We start from the raw sequence: 7500 nt of genomic DNA, 5'->3' as shown, positions 1-7500 counted from the left end.
AGGGGAAGAACAAAGAGAGGAAGATGGAGAGAAAAAGGTAGAAGAAACATAAGGAAGGAGGAAAAGAGGGAGTGGGGGAAGGAAGAGTGGATGGAAGGAAGAAGACAGGAAGAGACAGGAAATGAGACGGGGAGAAAAATGGGTAAAGAATTGGAGAGATGAAAATGGAGAGAGGAAGAGGATGTGTGGAGAGGAGGGAATGGGAGGAGAGGGAAGGGGAGAAAGGGAGAGAGAGAGAGAGAGTTAGGAGCCAGAGAGAGAGAGAGTTAGGAGCCAGAAAGAGAGAGAGCGGAGAAAGAAGGAAAGGGAGAGAAGGACAGAGCGGGGTCAGACGGTAAATGGGAGAGAGAGACGGGTGGAGAAGAAAAGATAGTGTGGGGAGAGGGAGGGAGGCGGAGAGGTAGAGAGGGGGTATAGCGAGAGGGAGGGGGAATAGTCCACAACGACCGTAAAAGACAATACCTCCCATTATTAAATTTCTCTCCCATAAAAGCTGAGTATTTTTTTTTTTCCTATCCTGCTACCCACCCACCTCCCCACCTCGTCATTTCGTGATTTGTCCTTGGGAGGAGACGGCGGGAAGGTTGAATTGATGAGTTGATAGGATGCAAGTGAGTCCTTCAATCCAAAGATAGACAACAGTCTACGATAGTGTTGAATTTCCTGATGCCAAGACGTTTCATCGATTTAGAATCGTCCGAATACATTAAATTGAGTGTTATACTTTTCTGAATGTGCAGGAGAGGTGGCGTGTTCGCCACAAACTGAAAAAACAAGTATAACAGACGCATAACACATGATAGCAAATAACATGCCGTACCCAAGCAAATAGGTTTTAACCGTGTCCTGTACATACGCCCTTCTCGACCTGAGCTCTTGTTGCTATGCTGGGCAGAGAACGGCACGAAGAAAACGGAATAAGAGAAAACGAAAGTAGAAATGGATGAAAAAGAAAATATAGAATAATTAAAAAGGGTAACATGTCAAAAAGAAATGTTATTTCGAGAAATGTAATACATTTCCTTTATCATTCGTTATTTGAATTATTGGTGAAGGACAGAGAGCAACTGGCTGTATGCCTATGACGTCACTTAATCGTTACGTTGGGCCTATGCGCAGTGAGGGAGGGCATAGAACGCAATGCAGAAAAGCAAATCTTTTAGATTTCAAAAGATAGATTCATTTTATGAATCACGGCATGCATGAAAGAAATAAAAGACGAAAAAATGCATGAGAGGTATTAGTTAGTCGTAACGGAAACTTATAGGAAGCAAAATTGAAAACACTCGACATGACGTCAAACAGCATTTGGTAGATTTACAATGGAAGACCAAGAAATCACTTATGCATACCCGTCAATACAAAACGACGAGCCGACGTATGACACGTCAATTACATCCAAGGATATTAGATTTCCTGCTGCTCTCATAAAATGAGGGACTGATAAGGTATTTCCTGGGATATTGCAAACATCATGCTTGGTGTTCATGTTGCTTTCGAGATATTGTAGACGAGTTGACAAATCTGCAACATGAATGTAATATTCTGTAGCTGGAGCAGATACATGTTGAAGCAAGCGACGTTGTAACCTTGGGGTACAGTTGAGCTCATCGCTCTGCCTTATCAGAGGAAATTCACAGTTTATGAAGTCATTTACATATAGCCATTTACGACTTTCTTGCATGGAGGCGTTTGGTACATCAGAACGTGGCAGCGAATATTTGTTTTTGCCAAAATTGCGGTATTGTACAAATTATATGCCAATACTTCACAAACAATCTTCAAACTAGCATAATAAATATTGTCAACTCTAATATTAAGTAAAATACTGCAAATTATCGGTTATAATCTAGAGTTTAAAAAAATTGAAAATGTAATTCCACCGAAATACTCGTATAAGTACACTACAGCACTGATTTAAAAATATGTAATGATATGTAAGAAATGTAAGCCTATGTTACAATAATTATCTTTTACGAAAAAAGGATTACTAAAGATTACAAAGGAGGAGCATGCCGACAGGAGACCTTTTGGTCCATAACTAGGTCGGATGCGGAAAAAAAATAATAATGATAAATAAACAATAGATAAATCAATAAAAATATAATAATACAAATAATAATAAATAAAATAAATAAATGCATAGGTATAGTTGAATAATAAACAAACAGGTAAATAGTAAATAATAATGAATTGACATATCTAATAATATATGAAAACCAAGCAAACAATAAAAAAACAGACAAATGATAACAAATAAAAATTACAATATATTTCGTACATTTAGCAAATAACCGCCCCAAATCAATGGAATCATTGCACGCTGATACTTACACTCAGTCTGTGTTCGAAACACATTAGCAGGGCGGATAAAGTACTACAAGCAAGCTAATTCAAATGCCCTGTTATTTCCCTGTTGTTTGCGCATATTTACATTTTATACTCGAACATTCTACAGATTACACGTGACCAGAAGACATGATTTCAACTTAAAATCTGTAGAATTATATCAAAAGGAACACATATAGAGTAAATTATTCTTACTGATGAATATTGTCAAGTTAATTAGGAGAGAAAAAATTAAACATGAGTAGTTATAACCTGGCAACTTAATCGTTTTGATGATGTTCCCTCTGAAATTCCATAATGTAAATGAAAAAAAATTATGTGTAACATTTTCATTGATATGTAAACAAAATGTATATTCTTTTATCTACATTATCCTTAATGATTCGAACCCTTCTAAGTATTTGAGAATTAAATCATGCTTCGACAGTCTACAGTTATCTAGTAAACAAATGTAAACATATGTTTATTTTGCTGTACTTAGCATCCTAACCCAATTTACATAGACCTTAAGAACGTGATAACAAACATTAGTGGTTTTACTAGTTGGTATAACACATTTATTCAAAGATCTGTCAGTGAGGAGTTCGTCGTTTTTTCTATACACTCGAACGCACACACACACACACACACACACACACAATTCTCTATGAGTCTTGTAAGAATGAAATCTATTATACTTCATTAGAAAAAAAATCTAGTTTTCTGAAATCTTACTCCCCTCCCCCAAAACATGCCATCAAACAATAGATAAACAAGTTAATAAACGAACAAATAAATAGATAAATAGATAAATAAGTGTGGTGGTGGGGATCCACGACCCTAGAATGAAAACGAATCACTGTATTCATGTAAACCTGTGATTCATGAATCATGGTCTTGAATCAAATAACCAGAGTCACGTCGTATTCCTTTTATAACTGAGGACTAATCTGCACTCAATGACGATAGCGGCTAACGTTCTACAGCCCCCTGTGACTCCACATCCTCGGTACGATATTGCCCCCAAGGATAAAAGCGCTGGTATATATATATATATATATATATATATATATATATATATATATATATATATATATATTTTTTTTTTTTTTTTTTTTTTTTATATATATTATATATAGGGCGATCTTTGGGTTGCCTCCCCGCCTAGCCGAGGCACCCAGCTGGTCCCGGGAATCGAACGCACGATCATCTGTGCATGAGTTCGAGGATTATAAAGGATTACAAAGGCGGAGCATACCGACAGGAGGCCTTTTGGTCCATAACTAGGTCGGAAGCTAGGAATGGATAGTTAAACGAAGAAATTAATAAACAAGCGAACTAAATAATTGGCAGGCATTATAGTATATTGCTTACGTGTTTATCTAAATCACTATTTCCCAACCCTAGGGTCGTGACCACCAAGTGGGGTTGCCAAGCGTTTTTCCTGGGGTCACCAAGACATCTTATATGCTAATTCTTTTATTCATATTGCTATAATAAAATTCATATTGGGGTTGCCTGAAAATAAGGTTGGCAAACACTGATCTAAATGAAACTTAAGACATCGAACCGCACTACATTGCACTGCCTCTGCAGGAAGTCTATTCCATTCACTGGCTACACGGCTGGCGAAGTCGTTTCTACCCACTTCCAAATTAGATCTACGTCCTGACAGTTTAAGACCATTATTTCTCGTCTGATTCGTATTCAGGGTGCAATTTTCGTCACTTTTGGAGTTCTCAATTACCTTTAAAATCTTGAAGATCCGTGTCTAGTAACCTTTGAGTCTACGAAGGGAAATAGATTCATATGTTTTAACCGGTTTTCGTATGATTTATTTCTGATGTTTGGTAATCAGTTTTGTGGTTCGCCGCTGTACTTTTTTTCAATATGTCAGTCTTTAATGAAATTCGTCGACCATACAAACACACCATATTACAAATGTGGGAGTACTAATTATCATTATAATTGGTAAATGACAGATGGACTTTTGAATTTAAAAGATATTCGTGCAGTCAGTCCTAAAACCTTCTTTGCTTTCTCTGAAGCAGATATACACTGCTTAGATGATTTGAAATAATTATTGGTAATTACACCTAGATCCTTGTCACTATGCGTTGTTATTGACGTTTTTACAAATAATTTCCAGTCGCACTTGGTAGTATTTTTACCGATGTGCATAACTTTTCCTTTACTTGGGTTAAATTCCATTAGCCGCTTTTCAGACCATTGCTGTAGTTTATATAAATATCTTTGAATATCTAACTGATTCGAGTGATCGTTTGCTATTCCCCACAACTTTGTATTGTCAGCAAATTTGGAGGCAGTAAATGTCCATGGTCTGTACCGCTTATATATACTATGGATAGAGGTGGCTTGAAGGACTCCACTCGTAACATTTTTTCCAGCCAGGAATTTTGCTCTTCAGGATAACTCGCTGTTTACGATTGTTCAACCAATTACTTAACAATTAACAAATTGGCAATCAACAATTAATCAGTTTTTTAATTCACCATTGTCTTGTAACAAATCGGATTAATAATAATAATGATTAATTAATAGTTAACAATTAACAAATTTAATAAATAAGAAATAGAAAATGAACAATTAACAATAAAAAAATCAACCAATTACCTAACTTGATTAGTTACCTATTATTCGTAATCGACAGCTATCACCTCTCCGGATAAGATCCATGAGATCATACAGTCCGATCTATGAGTAATGATGTACACTAACACCACACACACATGTACCCTTGCGCAAGAAGGATAGTAACGGCTTGCAATATTAGCTGAAGGTTTTATGTCGTAAGTGGGGAGTGAACTCAGTATTTCAGCATGGCAGACCGTGACATTAACCACGACACTGAGTATATCTGTCTGTGTGTGTGGGAGAGAGAGAGAGAGAGAGACAGAGAGAGATGTACTCCCTTTGTGTTAGTCTACTTGGTGCTAAAACCTAATATTATTCTCCTCTCTCTCTCTCTCTCTCTCCCTCTCTCTCTCTCTCTCTCTCTCTCTCTCTCTCTATCTATCTATCTATCTATCTATCTATCTATCTATCTATCTCTATCTCTCTCTCTCTCTCTCTCTCTCTCTCTCTCTCTCTCTCTCTCTCTCTCTCTCTCTCTCTCTCTTTGTAATCACCATAGCTCTTGATTTTTTCCCGTGAACAGGGCCTCTGCTACTCCTCGCTTGTACTGTTTCATTCAACATTGTAATTTGAAAAGTGAATTTCTTTTTCTCATTTTACCCATTTCTTGTTAAAATATTAATCTCTTCACCATCAAAGAGGTACCATGGAGGTGAATAAAATCGCCTGGCGGTTGATGGAATAAAAGGAAAAGTGCCACCTAGTGCGGAAGGGGTTGCTTAGGCCTTCCTTCGCCACTTAGGTGTGCGGAGAAATTAATACGATATCCTAGTTTAAGTTGTGGGGTGGAAAGTCGACTGGCATCTGCAACGTCAGCGTGGGGTTGCTGAAAGCCTGAGGTGAGGCTATTTTCCGTAGGGTGTATGCAGTGCCCTCTACCGTTTGGTAGTCTGGTACCCTTCCCTCTGAGTACAAAATAACAAGGATTGTTTTCTTTATTAGGAAGGGGAAAGGGTACCGGCAGGACCTCAGCAATTACCGTGTTATTACATTGGTCAGTGTGCTGGGGAAGGTGCTCGCCCATCTATTGCTGTCAAGGATTCACTCCCATCTGATAACGATGAAGAGCCTTGAGGAGTTTAGGTTTACGCCCGGTAAGTCAACAATTGATCGGATCCTCGCGCTTCGTGTTCTTGTGGAGCGTCGCTGGGACTTTCAACAGGGTTTTGTCGCAGCCTGTGTTGATCTCAAGAAGGCGTTTGACTCAACGGGGTGCCCTGGGATCCTCTGAATATCCTTGGGAATCCTGCGAGGAATTTCTATTTGATGTCTGGCTTATATTCTGGTACAGGGAGTGTGATGGAGTGTGGAGGAGGCATGTCTGGCTTCTTTCCTGATAATTCAGGAGTAAGATGGATGGTGCGTCCTCGCCCCGACAATTTTCACCACCTCCTTGCACTGGACATTGGACAGAATTATTGATCAATATCATTACAGAGCAACTATTGGCAACGCTGAGGTCACCGACCTTGCCTCAGAAAATGTTTTTGTACTTTTTGATGGTGGGGAATGGGAATGGGGTCAACTAGATCCAATTACTCGTTCTCACGGGATGTTTGTTGTGAGAGGAGAAGAACAGTCTGAAAGAAAACGGAAGGTGAGTATAAGCAGCTATTGCTTGGATTTTTGTTATTTCTCGCATTTCGAGAAGCAGAAGGAAGATATGTGGAGACGGTGGAGGGCAGCTGGCCATGATCAGGTTTACCAACAAAACGAGGATGGGAGTTGGAAATTTAATGATAGGGATGGACATAAAAGCGTTTTATTTGTTTATTCATTTATTGCGAAGTTAACTGAAATGAGATGTCGTTATAAAGTCGAAAAGGAACTGAGTTTTAGTAGAAATAATCATGTATGTGTAAGAGTTTTTGCTTGTGTGTTTGACACTATTCGTGTGTGTGTGATTCACCATGGTCTTGGATCACGTGTTGGACTCGTGATCAACAGCTATTTCCCTCCCGGAAGAGAGCTCAGAGCGTGTGTGTGTGTGTGTGTGTGTGTGTGTGTGTGTGTGTGTGTGTGTGTGTGTGTGTGTGTGTGTGTGTGTGTGTGTGTGTGTGTGTGTGTGTGTGTGTGTGTGTGTGTGTGTGTGTGTGTGTGTGTGTGTGTGTGTGTGTGATTCACCTTGATCTTTGGATCACGTGTTGGACTCGTGATTGACAGCTATTTCCCTCCCGGAAGAGAGCTCAGAGCTCGTATGACCGATCTATGGGTAATGCTTTGACCTTACACGCACACACACACCCAACTCCCCGCCCACGAGAGTTGGAGTAACGACTCGAAGCGCAGTGATACTGAAATTATTTTCAGCCCTGGGCAGGATTCGAACCCGGACCGCCGTAGTGACAGTCTGGGACTCTACCAACCGCGCCATCGAGAAAGAGAGAGAGAGAGAGAGAGTGTGAGTGTGTGTGTGTGTGTGTGTGTGTGTGTGTGTGTGTGTGTGTGTGTGTGTGTGTGTGTGTGTGTGTGTGTGTGTGTGTGTGTGTGTGTGTGTGCGTGTGTGTGTGTGTGTGC

This window comes from Oratosquilla oratoria, chromosome 19 (assembly GCF_046742065.1).
Source record: "Oratosquilla oratoria isolate Oo_2021 chromosome 19, ASM4674206v1, whole genome shotgun sequence".
NCBI classification, from domain to species: Eukaryota; Metazoa; Arthropoda; class Malacostraca; order Stomatopoda; family Squillidae; genus Oratosquilla; species Oratosquilla oratoria.
This window is presented reverse-complemented; position numbering follows the sequence as displayed.